At 45.9% G+C, this 17,977-nt stretch overlaps 1 pseudogene; it reads right to left on the bottom strand.

Moving 5' to 3' along the window:
* Window positions 1-5,570: 5,570 nt before the first annotated feature.
* On the bottom strand, window positions 5,571-14,357 carry LOC149331565 (uncharacterized; annotated as a pseudogene).
* Window positions 14,358-17,977: the final 3,620 nt, after the last annotated feature.

Raw genomic sequence — 17,977 nt, 5'->3', positions numbered from 1 at the left:
AATCCTGCAGATATGTGGCACCTGAAAAACGGAGCTGGTTTGAAAATAAAACTGCGGTGGTTCCTTATTTTTCCAGGTAGCTTCGAGAGCAGTTACTAAGGTAGAGAGTTCAGAGTGCTCTGACTGAGCCGCTCTGATTGGGAGCAATGCAAAGGACATGGAGCAAGAGAGAGAGGCAACAAACCCACAGCGCTTATCGGTCTAAAGAAGGTCATTACGAAGTATTTCAACTGCCCGCTTTGTACCACTACCTCCTTTACGGGGGCCTTCTTGAGAAAATGTGCTCTTCCTGAAATATTACGGGGTGAAGGATCATGCGTAATATGCTACTAAAGCCATCTTGAGCACACTAGCACACCTGCTTGTGCCGATGCAGGCGGTTAGGAAAGCTACGGTTGCATGTTACATGTTCGCTACCGAATTATTTGTGCGCTGGGCATTAACAGCACAAATATAAAGTTGGTTAAGTTGCGATGACACACGGGCTGCTGACAACGCACATACTTTTAGCAAAAGACAGGAGGTGATGTTTTAAGCACAGAGCCAGTTACGAACACTATCGTGATGCTGCTTGGTGTTGAAGCAAGCACTCTCCTAACCCTCTTGATTTCTGACTTCCCAATAGACCGCTTCGACACTCCGGTAGCGGGTACGGAGATCGTTTCTGGTGTAACGAACATTTTTTAATTTGGTGGCCTGACTGCACCATTATTAGAGCAGGAACGCAAGGTGAGGGCGTTTTTGGCTCATTTGGGCATTTCGAAACGGACAGGACGCGCGCTCCGCCGTAATGCCGTCATTGCGATGCCTTCTTGATGAGGTGCAACGAAGCGCCTCATCGTGGCAAAGTCAGCGGAGATTTTATTCAACCAGGGCAGGAATCCTCATTGATGATAGCAAAATGCCGAATTAACGCATCTACGCACGCCTGCGACGTGTACGCACCCGAATGTGTCACGCAGTCTTCAGAATATTTCTGCGGAGCAGTGAGAACGAAGCTTAGCGCAAGGTTGTTTCATTTTGTGATCTCTAAATGTGCGTCAATAGACTGAAATGCAGAAAGCGGAAACCGGCGATCCGCTCACCTGTATTTCGCCTTGGCGAGGGGCGTGGCGCTGTCGGAGGACTGATGGAGACCTAAGAATCCTCTTGGATGAATCTGGAGATGAGGGCTGTTGCCTCAGGAGAAAAGGGGAAATGGTAGAGGCTATCCTAAAGGACGAAAGTCGCATATATGCCGTAGGCTCAGCTATATTGATGGCAGAAATGGCGCTGGGCGGGCCAGATCGCCTCGCCTCGTCCACATCTCGTTTTCTTCTCACTCGTGCACGGCGGTGCGTGCCCAACGTTTTGCGTGCCTGCGTGCTTCGGATGCGATTGCCTCGAGAGTGGATGACGGCATTAAGAGGAAAGCAGAAGAGCCGAGAAATTGAGAAAAAAAATGAAATTTAAAAGGAGAAGAGAATTTAAGGGAAAGAATAAAATCCTAGTGGTAATTGGTCGCTGAGTGAGTGAGAAGAACAATTAATGCACTGAATAAATCGGGTCCATGGCCGAGGGAGATTGGTGGGACGGTTCTTGATAATCACAAAGTGAACAAAGAAGAGGAAAGCTTCAGGGTGCTTGCCGAACACCCTGACGTTTTCCACTCCCTTGTTCACTTTGTGATTACCCCGCCGCGGTGGCTCAGTGGTTATGGTGCTCGGCTGCTGACCCGAAAGACGCGGGTTCGATCCCGGCCGCGGCGGCTGAATTTCTTGAAGGCGAAATTCTAGAGGCCCGTGTGCTGTGCGATGACAGTGCACGTTAAAGAACCCTCAGGTGGTCGACATTTCCGGAGCCCTTCACTACGGCGTCTCTCATAGCCTCAGTCGCTTTTGGGACGTTAAACCCTAATAAAACAGACCAAACCAAACCAAACCAACTTTGTGCTTAGAATAAATCGAGGTTAGTTGTGGGGGCGTTTATTCCAGGAGCCCATTGGCTTTTGCCGCGGCCCATGCACCTCGTGCTGGACTTTCACCGTTACGCCGTCTACTGTTGTGTGCAACCTCAAAAATACGCAAACATATATGAGAACGGGTGTCGAGCCCCGATTAAAGCCGCTTATTTCATTACTCATGTTGAGAAATGCATTAGCTTTGTGTTTTTGAACGCCTAAAAAGAGATTCGAATCCAGTTTCTTCCTCTTTTCTATATAACAATGCCTTATGTCAAATTTTCAGTCAAACTGACCATTTACATCGCTCAGTCGGAATACATTTTTCACTATTTTTTTTTCACTTCATCAACAATCACCTGCACACGAATAATTTATGAATTCGCTCAGGTTGGGTGTTGCCTTTCAGGTTCCACCCTTGAGATGCTGTACAGACATATTCGCCGTTTACGAAGCTTTCAGACCAGCCGGCAGGCGAAACCGGAATTTGGTGCGATGTAACTCTGGGCATGCGCAGAGTACAAGATCGTACGTCGGCGAATATCTGGCGCTTTAATGCATGCATATTTTCAGTTAGAATTCTATTATATCGGTATGTATCATTGTCATCTCCGGTGTACGAGAGCCTTTATCGCCACTGGTTTTTTACCTCTATCGCCTCAGTTCACACCCATATACCTCAAATGCCTCTCAACATAGGCTAATTTGGAACATTTTTTCTCCCTTGTCTTTCAAGCCCTCATTTTACTCACGATATCTGTCCCTCCTGGCATGACTGGTGGCGTCTTGCGAAAAACAGGGATAGCCCCGGTCCGAACAGTCGCCATCCGCACAGAGCTTCATAGGGTGCTCGCAAAAAGCATTTTTTTCCATGTATTCTTCTTCATTTACGTCGCGGTTAAGCAAGAGTCCGTCACTCCCTTTTGTTTAAGGCGATTTGTTTTCACTCTTCCCTACCGATTTCTTTTGTACCACTGTGCATTTTGATCATGCTCTTGAATTTTCCTTTACTTTCCTGCCAATCTCGAGCAGAGGTGGTGCAGGTGATTGACATTCTCACTCGCAACAAGGGCAAGGTGTCAGAAATCCTTAAGTTACGTGGGTGCTTATTCTGTCATCTTTTGGAGCGGTACGGTTGTGTATACAATTAATGGAAGGTTGTTTCCCTTTTTCTTCATCGTGTGGTAGGTGAGTGGTTATCGTTGGTCTTACTTTGAGTATTACTAGTCACATTGTACATGCTTTACCAATTAAGTGGAGTAACAGCAAGCTATTGGAAACTTTGGCCGCTTTGTGCGGCCGGCTGTATACATCTTAAGTCGGGAGGCAAAAAGGCAAGTGCGTTGCCATGGTAACCAGGTAACAAACAAAACTTCGACAAAAGAAAGAAGGTAAACATAGGCGACCACGCCACAGTGTTACTGGAAAGATGTGCTTTAGGACTTCGGGGCTGGAAGGGCGCACCTGGGGCAGGAGGAAAGAAATTGATATCAAGAGGAGTCCTTGATTTGCAGTGGTCACAACTGGGCTGACAGCATAACACTTTTTTTTTCTTTCAGACAGATAGCGCCTGTCCTGTCCACTTCTGTGTCATCCGTGTCCTTTTTGCGCTGTTTTCGAAGAACTGTTACCAACTAGCCCTAACCAAGCTACTGTTACACCGTAGCAGTTTAGTCGCCGCAGCCTGAGTGCTTATGTAGCAGTGACGGCACCAGCCCCTTCATTAAAGGCAGCTGTGACGTGCACGCTCAAGCGGATGCACTTAGCACCATAGCATTAAAGGCAGCATACGCGTCAGCAAGAAATAATGCGTTATTACTGCAACAAAGGCATTTGTTTCGCTCATTTGGGCCTTATCTCCGGCAGTGATCTCAGGAAAAGGAGTGCGATCCGCCGGAGGGGTCTTCATACACCCTACACAGAATAACGCATGGAACACCAAAGGAATGTGAAAGAAACGCAATGTTCACGAAGTGGCAATAAGAGTCATAACAAAGCGAGTGTAAAAACAGGTATGATTCGCGCTATATACTGAGCAGTTAGCTCTCTAATAGGTGCAGCTACCCGCCAATGTCACTGTTTGATTCGGTGCACCCTTGGGTGTCGCGCACACAGCCACATTTGGCGAGGTTTTCCGACGCCACTCAGGGGGCAGAGCTTGCCGGTCCATTGAAACCTCTTTGAAACGTTCGAATGTCTTAATCGTTGAGAGGTACTAGCTGACGTCGTCGGCCGGGTGGATGGCGAACATCAGAGGCGACAATCGGTCGTGGCAGCTGATCTGCCGAAAGGCCAAGTCTAGAATCTGCGAGCAAAAGCGCGATAGGCGAGCACAGTGAAATCGAAGCCTGACACATGCCTCGCCACATCAGGCGCGCACACATTCGGAGAGAGTTTGGCAATGGACCAAATCTAACGTTTATTGTCAGTGCGAAATAAAACGCGTAGAAGGCAAATAATATTGAAACCACCAATGAAGAAACCTTTTCGAGAGTGACAAAATATTCTAACATTTGATTTTCAACTACATGCAACTGCCTAACTTAGGTGTAGGTAATCCAACGACCACGACATGAAGGTAGGGATGAATGAGTAGCTGCAATATGAAGGACAAAATGAGGTTCCGTTATAGAAGACTTAAGATTAATTTCCATCATTAAGAGCTCGTATGCTGCTCACTGACATCTGACAAATACGAGCGGCTTTTGCATATCGGCTCTATTGGAGTGCGGCCACCGCGGACCGTGGTGAGTTTAGATGGCACACATGTAATGCTGACAGAAAGCCAACCGCGAACAATCGCAAAATATTGAACTAGGAGTTTGGAAATGGAGCGTCCTTATTTTTGTAACATAAATTTAGCGCCGCACTACAGTCATAATAAGCTTATTATGTGCGCCATAAGAAGTTCCGAATAGTGCTGATGAATTTGTTCAGCTAATGACTTTATATCTAGACAGTGCAGCTGACAATGCAGCTAGATAGGCTGCAGTCGCTATTTGTTGCAGAGTAGGGCAAGGAACATGAATTTTTTTTCAGAAGCAAGTGAAGAAAACAAAAGTGCCATGCAGATTTCATTACCTTCGCTGAATACAGTTGTGCAGGCGTCTGCTGTCGCTAATTGGTGGAAATGTATACCGCTGGCCGCACTTGTGTAGAGCACTCTACTACTGCCCTTCTCTGCATAAAAATTGACACCTCGTTACAGCTGCTTGTTTTTAGGGGCAACAATTGCGCCGAGGTCGAGCTACATAGACCTGCAAGCAAAGAGGGTGTGATCAGTTTTACTGAAACTCATGGACTGCTTTGAAATTTAAGTTTTCAATGCCCCTTGCACAGTGCGCGAGCGATCTGCGCAAGGGTGACGCCGACTGAACTTTTTCGCGAAATGCCACCGCTTGTATTAGGTCTCTAGCTCTCGCTTCTCAACGCCTCCGCTCCAGGTTGATTGCATTTTAAAACCTATGAAATATGTTTATGGGTAGCGGCTGTACCTGGTCTTGTACCCTTACTGCTTTAATGCGGTTTACGTAGTCGTCTACTCAGCATTAGCACTACTCGCGGAACACTCCCGATTCATTATGATAGTCAGGGGGGGGGGGGGGGGGGGGGGGTAAACTAACACGTTCACTCACCGGATGGCTGAGGAGGAAACATTTGTTGCATCACTGGTGGCGCCGGAACGTCTCCTCCTGAGCCTGCAGGAGGAACCTGTGAGAGAGTAGGTGATATGACCGGCCTGTATAACGGAGTGGCTGTACCTACCGGCTGTGTCGGAGACTGCAGCGTAGAAGAGGCAACGCTTAGGGTGGTATGCGAACTTCTGGAATCGACGCGCGACGGAGCACTGGGGATGCTCTCCTCAGCGTTCATGCCGTCACCATCCCAGTCATTTATATCAGTGACGTCTTCATCTGCGTAGCACCGTGAAATATTAGCTGTGACCCATAATAACGCGTCGCAAGATTGAGAAGCGTATGAAGAGGCCACGCTGATTGGCTACCATGTCCTTCTGGCCTTCTCGCTTTGGCTGTGACATTGCCGAGATAGGCAAAGTTCCGCGTTATGTACGACTGAGCACAAGGAAACACTTTTGTTTTGTTTCTGTTTAGCGCATACAAGCAATGTACTGATTCATTCACTATCACTGGGATGACGTGGCTGGAGACATTCCAACCGAAAGTTTTCCTCGAACAAATCATCTGGTCGGCCGGCGGAGCCATTTTTACGGTTGAAAGGCTTTTTTTTTTGGTGACCCTCCTCGTAGAAGCAAATTATTGTGTGCATGTTGCGGAACATATATGTCAGCAGTACAAAAGTTTCGAGACATCATCTCTTTAGTTTTTTAACATGTGCGATTGTACGGTGTAGAAAAATCATACCAGCAAACGGGGACTTTTGCCGCTTTTCGTGTTGCTTATTTACAAGCGATCGAAAATCAAAATTGTCGTTTGGTTTCTCTAATTTCAAGAATTTGGCGGATCACTGGGCGTGAGTGCACTGATTTCGACGCGATTTGCGATTTCGAAGTGCGGTTTGTGAATAAGCCAATTAGTTGAATGTCCAGTAGACTCGTCAGATTTAACTCTACATTTACGCATTATGTTCGAGCATTTTCTTATTTTTTAATAATCCTCACTTAAAGCATCACGCATTTAGGTTAATCTTACGCATGTTTCGTTGACTGACTTTTTTGTTTTTATCACTTCGGTTTCTTTTCACAAGCGTTTCTTAAAAATCAAGCTAGAGGGGAAATTTTTTTCTGGTTACAAAACAGGAAGAACACACTGCTTAAAGTGGCGCAGAATAGAAGCTGCTGGCCAGTAATAAAAACTAAAATAATAACTGCAATGTCTATATGCATCTCAATCAACATTCATAAGTTCACTACAATGCTTCTGTTACTTCTGACGTTCATGCTGGCCTGTTTACTGCTAGCTGTTTACTGCCGTACAGAAAGCAAAAAGGTTGGGTTTCTTTCATAACTTTGCTCAATGTCTTCTTATGACGGCGTTCCTGGAGTGTTGGGTTGAGGTTTATCCCTCTTTATTCTGCTTCTCAAGCGCATTAGTCGTATTGCGTAATGTCAAGCTCTCGGAGGGCACTTCTTTCCACTCAGAAGACAAGATAGAATTAGACAACGCTGATGGTTCCCTTACTTATACCCGAGTGATGTGACAGTTTTATTTATAGATCGTAAGGTTCTCATCTTGGAATTGAAGTCATTTATGATGTAGTATTTATAGACTAATTTTGTTTAGATATATCTTAGGAAGTATTGGGGACTGGAAAAACCTCTATATATCGAAGTCGTTGGAATGAACGATGTGAACGACGTGATCAGTAGAAAGTTACATTTTGGAAAATCCACGAGAATGCTGTGAGCACAATCTTCTCCTCTTGTATCTGTTGACGCGTAACGTAATCTAAGGTGCCAGGAGCTTCTGTGCATCCGAAGCCATGAAAGCTCATCGAGCTGCCCGCCTTCTGAATCCTTCTGAATCAAAAATGTGTAGTCACAATCGAAGCGACCGCCGAAGACACGCCGAGTCATGCCGCAGCGAACAGAAACCACCGCTTCCGCTTCCTGTCCTTTAGACCGGGACATGCCCGAGCTCAGTGCTGAGGTGAGCAGTGTTGAAAACCGTCTCGAATCAAGTCTACAGCATAAGGTATGAATCACTCACAGTGTACGGCAAAAATGAACTGTAAACCATAGCCCGTGGACTTCTCAGAGCCGTAGGTAAAAGTAAGGTTCTAGAGTAACCGGCAAAAGCTATAACTGTGATTGTACATGGTCTGTTCTGAAAGTAGTAGGACTGGTTTTTTCCTGGGCGAACGGGCGGACGAGAGGTGGACTGCGCGTGCAGGATCGTTGAAGGGGGATATTGGGAATGCTGGGGAAAATCGGCAGTCGGCTCTCGGCCGTTAAAAAGAGGAGGTCGCTTGTACTGTGAACCCCTGTCGAAACGTCTCGTCACGCAGAATCGTCGAGCGTTTACTGCATCAGCGATACGCGATCAAATTTTGAGTAAATCTTGGTAAACCGTGCAAAGAGACTCACAACATGATTAAGAAGGCCTACGGTGACGCTTCCATGTGTAGATCAGGTGTTTTTGATAGGCACAAGCTTTTCCGAGAAGGTAAGGAAAGAGTGGAGGAAGACGACCGCTTCAGACGCCCTTCGACAAGCAAGACCAACGAAAATGTGTAGCGAGGGAAACATTTACTTAACAGTGATCTATCAGAATGATTGCTGATGACTTGAGCATTCCTCAAACCCAAGTTTTTGGGATCGTGACAGAAAACTTTTCTATGAGGAAAGCGTGCGCGAAGTTGCTGCCGGGAGTGTTGTCAGAGGAGGAAAAGGCCAACCGGTAGGATCTTCTTCGTCATCTGAATGAGGACCCCGATTTTTTGTCCCGCGCAAGGCGGCAACGCTGTATCAGCCCCCCTACAGCCTCGACTTGGCCCTGCCAGACTTTTTTCTATTCCCGAGAATAAAATCGACGCTCAAGGGGAAACATCACGGATCGGTAGAGGTGGTTCAACAGGCCGTGACGAGGGAGCTAAACAGCATTCCGGTCCAGGCGTTCCTGGAGGCGTACGAAAACTGTAAAACTCATTAGCAGCAGTGAGTAGGTGCGGAAGGGTGCTACCTTGAAAAATGGTAATCGTTTGTACTATTCTCTTGAATAAATTTTGTTTAAAAAATGATTCCTACTACTTTCAGAACAGACCATGTATGTTCCAAAAATGAGTGGTCGACAAAAAGTTATCAATTAACACTTTTAGTAAGGCTTACGAGGAGTAGAAAATATGACAAGGAATATACCGAATCCGTGTAAATATTTTGTTGCAATTAATAGCCCTTTACGGAGGCTCTGCGACAAGGAAGTCCCAATGGGCGCCGCCCAGTGCGGCCTTGCACAGTTCACAGGGATGGCTGCATGCAGAACTGCATATATTAAAGCTGGTTAGCTTTCGCTTTTGAAGTGAGCTGCACAGAAGATGAGGACATTGCAAAGAAAAATGATCTTCTTCCAGTAAAGTTGTCAACAATACAATGCTTATCTCATGAATGAGAAAGTGTTCCTTGAGTCCATCGTCTGTGTGCAGGCAGCGTCCTTTCCTTTGACGCCACGTATAAGTTCGGTCGCTGAGTTAAACTTTGTTGAAAGATTTTTCAACTGATTCTCACCGTTTCTAATCGATCCAGTCATGACGTAGGTAACGAGTCCCGTACAGCCCAAGAGCAACAGGCAGAAGACGATGGCCGCCATCATCCCTCTGTCATCGTCCACCCTGCGGGATTCGTTCGCAAATTTTGTCGGACGTGAGTGTCATGCAGCCTTTTCGAAGGCACCGATGGTCAGTGGTGCGAAGCGAAGATTTCAGGTGGACGTGTCAGGCTATGGTGTACTGGCCGCTCTATGGTACATGGCGAGAACTAATCATGTAAACTTGCGCCCGTACCTCTCGCTGTCTGCCTGCTGTCGTTGTGTACCTTTGTCTGCCTGTTTCATGATACCTGCTAGTCGGTCTACAAGTATCTATGATACCTGTCTGCCTGTCTGTTTGTCTGTCTGTCTGTACGTCTCTCTCTGTCCATCTCTCTCTCTCTCTCTGTCCGTCTGTCTCTCTCTGTCCGTCCAGCCGTCCGTCCCTGACCCATTGTCAGTGTCTGCGGCTTGCCTCTCGAATTCAAATAATAACGGGAGATCCCGCCCATGAGAAACAACTACAGGAGCAGGAAAGAAAGAATTGATGTTACGGGAAAAGGCCTTTAGGAACTCTTCGCAACTAAACCGATACCCTTTGAGCTGAAGATCTACCAGTTCTATCTTCTCAGTAATAGGTGTGCGGGAAAGCGCAAGATTACAGAATAACGCCGCAAGCTCCAGAAAGCATTACCGGCTGTAGGAGACAATCTACAGAAATTGACGAGGATATTGGTGAATCCGATTCATTGCGATTGCCACGTTTCCGAGTAAATTGAAATGTCAGAGGTAATGCTAACTCCACTCCATTCTGGCACCGATGTCCTTGTTCCGCCTTTGTGTTTTTGTTGCTTGTGCACTGTAAGCGTTTCAAAAACCCACTCCTATGCCTATATGCGTAAAGACCACAACATCTCGCATACGTTATCCTGCCCCTGAGGGTCCCACGCATGTTGTCCTTGCTCACGGAGGTGACGCCCACTTGTATCACAACTTTTTTTGTGTGGTCGGGTCTTGCGGTCCTCGGTGCAAGTTGTTAGAGCCGGGAAAGAGGAGTGACAACAGCTGTCTCTGCCGACACTTGACCATAGCACTGTGACAGTTGCTCGCGCAGCGAATAACCACCTTACAATGAGATTTGTCCCATAGGGCCCATTTTTGGTAGCAACCGATGCCCACGCCGCCTTGCCTATTAATGATGATAATGTGGGTTTTGGCGATCGATCTGATGGAAGTATACATATCCACCATATTGCCTCACATATATGTTTTAGATATTTTTATCAATTATCCAACCAGCAACTTTACTGTGTAAGCCCGCCTCGTGTCCCGTAATACGGTGGGTCGGTCGGCAGCCTCTCAAGGTAGTCTGAACTGCGTAGTGACTGGAAGAAAGCTCGTTCCCTGTAATATTTCCAGTGGTAGCGATCTTTCGTGGCTAATAGAACACTTACGCAGTATCTGTGGCTGAAATGGGAAAAAAAAGCGCGAGGGCTGAGAGCATGATACAAGCTAGGGTGTCTCTGTGCAAATGTTGCTTTAAGTCCAGCACAGCTAGACCCTCGGGAGGACACAGTGGTAACGTAAGCAGTAGCCAGAAATGAGCGCAAGGCGTATAATGAAATGGCGCTGATACGTCCCAGCCAAGGCTGGAAGTCGGACTACGTTCCGATTCAGGTATGTAACAATTTTAATTTACGTTAAAGAGTATGAAATGCTATTGTTAGGTATGAGCTGTTCATTATGAAGATGCTAAAGCTATGTACTTACAACATTCTTCGTATGATTCCAAGACTGGAAAAAAGAAAGAATGATGCAGAAATAAAAAATTACCAGGGACGCATCTGCGTGCTGTGGCCAGTTCGACAGTTCCCAAACACGCGTTTCCTCTCAAGGTGTACGCTGGAGGAGCTACTACTTATTGTGTTGAATGGTTTGACATCTTCAATGCTACCAGCTTCCTGAACCTCCCCGCCTTCAATCCCCCGAGGACAAAAATGTGCTTTTGAAGAAAGGGACATACACTGTTGTTGTCTCACTTCTCGGTGGACACATCAACAGCGCCGTGAGGGTGGGAAGTGGGATTGAAAGAAGAAGGAGAGAAAGGGTGTCGCAGTACAGCGCTCCGGAATACTTCCAACGATCTAGGGGTTCTTAACGTGTAGTGATCCATTTTGTAGCATTTAACTATCGAAGTAAGACATGATGTTGGGCTAGTCGGTTCATGGTTAGAGCGAAACAAAACTGCGCGAAGAAGACGGGACAAAAGAAAGGCACGAATACACGCTTTCTGCGCTTTCTGCACACTGCGCTTTGTGTGTGTGTATTCGTGCCTTTCTTTTGTCCCGTCTTCTTCGCGCAGTTTTGTTTCGCTCTAGCATTTAACCTCCACCGAAACGCAGCCGCCGCACAAGGAGGAATTGCGCAGGGCATAGAGAAACCGTTAGGAGGGAGAGGAGAGCCGGGCGTTTTATAAGGAAGGAATGTGCTAGCTCCCTACCAATGTATCTGTGTTCCTCATCCCGGATAATGAAAATTGCATCCACGCGGTTACCCACTTGATGAGAGCGTACTGTGCTGTATGACCACAGTACAGATCGTATAGAGCGTCCGATACCTGACCAAACTAGGTCGAGCGTGAGACTTGTGGTGTGATGTGTTTTTCCGGCGTTAATGGGGAGGCCATATTGCCACGTATCATTGTAGTGTGCGTTTGTTCGCGCTCAAGGCCACAGGAAAGGGGTGTTATCATTTTTGTTCGTGACGCAAGAAGCGACCGGACTAATCTCGATTGATCACAGCCATGGGGAGCTGCGTCTACTTTTTTCCAGATTACTGTAGATGATCTTGACCTGTTATCTCGAAGTTTCCTTGCCGGCTTTAAATTGAGCGATGCCGCGAGCGGCGGACATTCGTAGTTCGACGACCGACGAGCACGTTTATTGCTTACGCCGCCGCCAAGTGATTCAGTTCTTTTGCGGGCGCAAGTCAGCCCAAATAGAGAGCTTCGTTTCCAAGACTTGTTGCTGTCTTCCTGGTCGCTGGACTGCCTTCACTAAAACGTGACAATATATATTGCGTGAATTCCAGAAGCTATTCAATAAATCTAATATTAAACAAAAGCAGCCGCACGCCCTCCATCGTTATCCTATTAATGACACTCGCATTTATGTTTATGGACGGTTGCGAGTGCGCGCAAGTTATTAATCTTCGTGTCTGCCAGCGAGTACGCGCTTTGGCTGTGGGCCGGTATGTATCTGCGTACAAGTGTGTCCCTGAGAGCACACGTGTGTGCTTGGGGGCGAGCACATTACCTTGTTTGCTTGTGTTTGTGAGCGCTTATGAGCACGTGTTGAACGCCTTATGGAGCGCCTGCGTGAGCTGCATCAGTGCTTGTGAATGTATGTGAGGGTTTGAGTGCCTGTGCGCAAATATGTATGCTTGTTTATGTGCTGGTGCACGTATGTATGTGTTTTTGTGCGTCCGTGTCTATGTGCGCATGCAAGTACTGCAGTTATGTGCGTGACTGTGCATGTGTGCGCGCGTGTTCCTACTTTACCAAGTACAAATTGTGTTGCAAACAGGTACTATGTTTGTCGGTGTAATAAACTTTAAAGGTGTCGGAACTGAGATCGCGGGCCTAACGAACTTTTAACGGTGTTATGTCTGCAAAGCGGCAGGCGAGGAGCCGTGCCTCAGTCCACGTGAATCCCGGACTTCTGAATCCAACTAGAGCCACCCCAAAGATTCTTTACTGTGATGATCGGGCGGCAAACACCGTGATGAGGGTTTTCATGTTTAGTCCGCACACTACGAAGATGCTGTAATAATACTTACTGATTAATTCGCTTGATTCCATGACTGGAGAGAAAGAAATCAAACAGCCCTGTGAAATATGACCACGCAGGTATCTACATTTTGCCTGCAGTTCTAAACATCCAAAACATGCGTTTTATCCAAGCGTAGCCTGAAAGTGTTGCTGCTGCCATATATGAAATAGAATTTTCATTTCTGAAATTACCAGCTCCTCGTGCCCCGCCCCCGCTCTTTCGTTTCCGATGACATTCCGTACATGATATGGAAACCATCGCGGGTGAGAAAAGGTGAGCCCAGTGTGTGCGAGCCTCTTTGGTAACTTTTAAATCCCCCTAATAGAGTTAATACACCGATACCAGGAACAAAGGGGTAGGGGGTAGCGCTACCATGTGCACCCTCCCCCCCTACCCTCGGTGGTCCAAAAACATGGCGGAATAATCCGCCACCAAGGTTGGTTGCAAGTCGTGCGATTTTTGCGGATACTATGACGGCCGCTGCCGGCAACACTACAGCAGTATTTTCAAGAAGAGGGCTCTCAGAAGTGTAAAAAATAATAAATAGTACGAGATATTTCGAATCGTTGATTTTTTCGTCTTTTTGTGAAACAGATATTTCCAGTCTAAACATGGTGTGGTAGAGAGAAATACAACCTCCAAGCACTGATTCAAGTCACCTTCAGAAAGTAATCTATATAACGCATGGATTTTGATTGAGAGCTCAGCCACCATTTGATTAATAATTATTACGCTGTTAGAGCTCCACAGGAATTAACATGACCCTTACTAGCAACCGGTTTGCTGCTTAGGCCAGCAACCACCAAGCTTGCTGACATAGTCGTCTTCTACCTGACCTCGTCTGTACATTTACCGATTTGTCACTTTCAATACCTCATCAGTCGTCTTCAGACTTACCAGCCTCTTCCTCCATTAGCGCCAAGCCGGACTGTAATACCGGTGCGTGCCCTACGAAAGAAAGCCCACACGAAATGTTGTTGGAACTATTCAACTTGGACAGCAACAATGGAAGCTCTAGAACATGGCACCCTCCAGAAGCTTTGACTAGCTGTTGTGAAACCGTTATCATTATTACTGAAAGCGTTGCGAAAGCGTGAGTTAATAGATCATTTGCATTACCAACTATCCAGAATTTATTGTTTAAAGTGAAGTCAAGGGAAGAATTCCGTACGGAAGCCGAAACGTCAAGAACTTGGTCATGGTGTTTCGCCTTCGCCGTCATCATTGCCTGAACTTAGCCTGCAATGAGCGTGTGCTACTTATTTGCGTTCGTGCAGAGGATGTACCTTGCACAATAAAAGAGAAAGTTATTCAGACGAATAAATCGAATCTGACCTTCTAATCAGCATTCACCACATACTCACCCATGGTCAATCTGTGCTAGGTGTTCGTTGGAGGCACAGTGATGGGCTAGACATTGATGTCCGAGGACAAGGAGCACGTGCTTGCTAGTAGCTGCCTGGTGACAAGCGCAAGACCGGCACCGCACAAAGCCTGCACAAAAGTATTGCAGTTTCAAAATCGAGCCGGTACGATATTATTACTGCAGATGCGCGCGATTTCGGTAACGAATGCTCACTGGAGATATCCAAGCAAAGGTGTGTTGAGCGCTGTGATTGAGTCTTTGCGATGGAAAACACTGAAAAACCCACTAAGCACTACAGAGGCTGAGACGCACAAGGAGGGTATGATTCAAAGGGGTAAGTGCAATTAGCGAAACTTTATATACGGTACCACTGTACTCTACCGTGGTGTCTTGTATAAATGTGGGCATACTGAAAGAAGAGGCAACGCCATCTGTCCAGGATTTATGATTTAATATGCATATAGCGCCGTCTTCAGGCAGGTCACACCTGGTCGTGACCAGTGCAGCGGGCTAGGAAAATTTGTCTTCTCTTCTTTGTTACGGCTTCATGCTAATGATCTCTGCAGGTACTTTTGTGCGCTGAGAATTGAGGGGAAAAGTTAATTGACGTAGTTGCAATAACATGGAGGCTACTGAAAACGGACTGGCCTTGAGAGGCTAATGCCTGAACAAATGACACTGGCGCTCATTGTAGGGGAACAGCGCGACAGCTGCGGGACATAGACCCTTACAATGTTCCCCTACAATGAATGCATACCAAATTGCCCAAATTTCAGCTTGGCAATGGCGCTACTGAAAATCCAAAAGTGAGCTGCATTCATTTTTGTGAGGTATCTCTCAGCTAAGACTAACGCTGTTATAAGAAGGCTATCTTCTATTCGCCTATCAGACGGCTTCAACAAAATGGAGGTGGCTGACAAAACAGTTTTTGGTGGTTCGCACAGCATGCGGTCAGGAAGTTCCAAATACTTTAACTGACTGCTTATTCCGCCCAATTGTAAAGCGAGGCAATGAGTAAAAATTTTTGAAAACAGGACCCCCATTTGCTTTCATACCGGCAAAATGCAGAAAATCGCATGTACGCTGGCAAGTAGCGTGGTAAGTTCCGGAACCTTAATCGCAATGACCAAAGGAATCCGCTTGAGGAGCCGGCTGAAGTGAACCTTTGCACTGGCGTTATCTAACCGTTTTCTCTGATCGCTGAATCCACGTATTTGTCCGAATTACAGAAGGAAGAAAAAGGCAGCCTGCTCACCTGCGCTAAAACTTGGCGAGGCTTCGAGGTGCACTTTGACTATCGATGCACGCAAGGTGTAAGCCCGGACTCCAGTGAGCTAAGAATCCTCCTGCAAGACGCCTGAGATGAGGGCGGGGACATTAGGAGAAAGGAAGGATGTTTGCGAACGAAATGGGAGTGAGGCGTGAAACAAATGTTACCTAAGTTGGGCGAAGTCTCGCAACAAAAGGGGTTCTATGGACATTAAAGCCTCACCTCGTCCAATTCTTTTCCTCTTCTTCCTCGTAGACGGTTGGGCGTGCCCTTGTGCGCCAGCTGAAATTGAGTACCTCGACAGACTAATTAACTAATGAATGAATTTATTTACTTTTGATTAGTTTATACCTCAAATGCCTATTTTGGGGTATTTCATGAGAGGTGGGCTATTACAGTTCTTCCAGGAGTCTTTCAATGAATGTCTTGAAGTATGGCGGACATTGAAAAAAAAAAATGGCGGGCCGACGAAATGAAAACAAAGAATGTTATTAGCAATTATGACAAAGAAGCCACTTAGGGGGAACACTGAAACGTTTGAACGTGCTTAGGTGTTGTGTCGTTCCTCTGCTTATTTAGTTTCTTGAATACCTTCAACAGCCTTTTTCACGTCAACTACCGACGGGGTTCTGGGCTCCACGCTTCTTCATGAAGAGACGCGCGACGAACATTCTTCATTCTCTTCTCGCTCAAATGGTACGTGCAGATCCGCACAATTTTATGGTGAGGAGGGAGGCAAACCATGTCAATCATCATCATCAGGCCGACTTATGCCCTGATTCATATATTCAGCTAAATATTCATATTAGTCGATAGCCTAAAGCTTACGGCGTAATGTCTTCAGCTCGGATTGCAGTTCGTTTTCGTCCTAGCCTCGAATAAAAAAAACCACAGAAACTGAAATAATGTTATGAAATACACAGGCCATAGAAATTATTCAGAAATCTGTTTCCCAAAAGTCATTCAATAGAAATGCTAAAGCTTACCTCCTTTCTCGCCCGAATGATTAAAATTCTTGATGTCCCTGTTTTTCCGTCAACTCTTTGAATTCTCGTGTTTTTCTTGTTGTGATGTGTCTTGTAAATATTTACTTTAATTATGTCATTGCAAAAGTATGCACCTTCCTCCTACTTTTACCTTGTATAATTATGTGTTGTTTTTTCTAATGAGAGTGTATGAAGCTCTTGCTTCTTTTGCCGCTTGTCGTGAGCATTGTGTCGGGTGCTTGGGCCCCGTCAGGCAGAGTGCATCTGCCTTTTGCCCCTGCATCCGAGACCTTGTTGTCTAAATAAAGATCTATCTATCTATCTATCTATCTATAAATGTATTTTAGTCCCCTAAGGTACGGCTGATGGCCCTTTTTGGAGGGTGCCCCATAAGAGGAAAACAATAAAACACTGCCACCGCAGTCTCGACTTGGAAGTTGAAGTGTAATATTGTACTCAGCATTCCAAAAAAATATTACAAACGCATTATTCTTTATTTCTCTTTCTTTATGTCATGGTTTTACTTCCTTATTTTTTCTTCTGTACTTTTTTCCTTCTATCTTTCCTTCTTTTTTTAGTGCTTGCTCTTTATTTCCTTCTTGCTTCCTTAGTCATTCCATTTCTTTATTCATTTATTTTTTCTTTTGTACTTTTTTCTTGTTCAGTTGTTTTGTCTTGGTTCGGGTTTTCCTGTCTTCCCTTTCTTTCGTTCTTTCTTCAAGTCTTCAAAAGAGTCACGCTTTCAAAATTAGACCAGAGTACAATGGCGAGACGGATGTCGACGCAGTTTATTCTTTTTTTCTTCACATCTGCCGCGCAATAAAAGCAGTTCAGCCAAAGACCCACATATCATATAGTGGTTGTTATGGGTTCAATACTCCGATTCTGTGACGCCTGATAAGGCTTCTAAATAAACAAGAATCGTTGGAGCCAATCGTATACATGGGTGTGGATGGAAAAGGAGCCTTTCCCGCTTGCACCCACCCTTACGAGAAGACGACAAAAGTACTACCACTTGTTGCCGCCGCACATTGCTGCGAACAGCGAAGGGGTAAGTGGTGCTCATCAAGCGCACTGATGAAAGTGCTGAAGCCATCAAAATAAGGCTGTGCCTTCAACAGTGCTTGTTTTTCCTCTAACGTCCACAAACTATTGACGCATGGTTACAAACATGCAGACGTATCCACCCAATTAATTTTTTTTTCAAATAAACCAAGCCCCATGATGGGCTTCTAGCTCATATTTTTGAAGGAGCAACTTGTGCTTAACTAAGAGCTCTCTGGTGATACGACAGCGTCGATTTGTTATGTCTCGCCGTTTACCAATATATCTGGCACGTGTAAAAGTGGTAATGAGCGTTTAGCAT

Source organism: Amblyomma mixtum, chromosome 8 (assembly GCF_055824585.1).
Source record: "Amblyomma mixtum isolate Tamu chromosome 8, ASM5582458v1, whole genome shotgun sequence".
Taxonomy (NCBI): domain Eukaryota; kingdom Metazoa; phylum Arthropoda; class Arachnida; order Ixodida; family Ixodidae; genus Amblyomma; species Amblyomma mixtum.
This window is presented reverse-complemented; position numbering and strand designations above follow the sequence as displayed.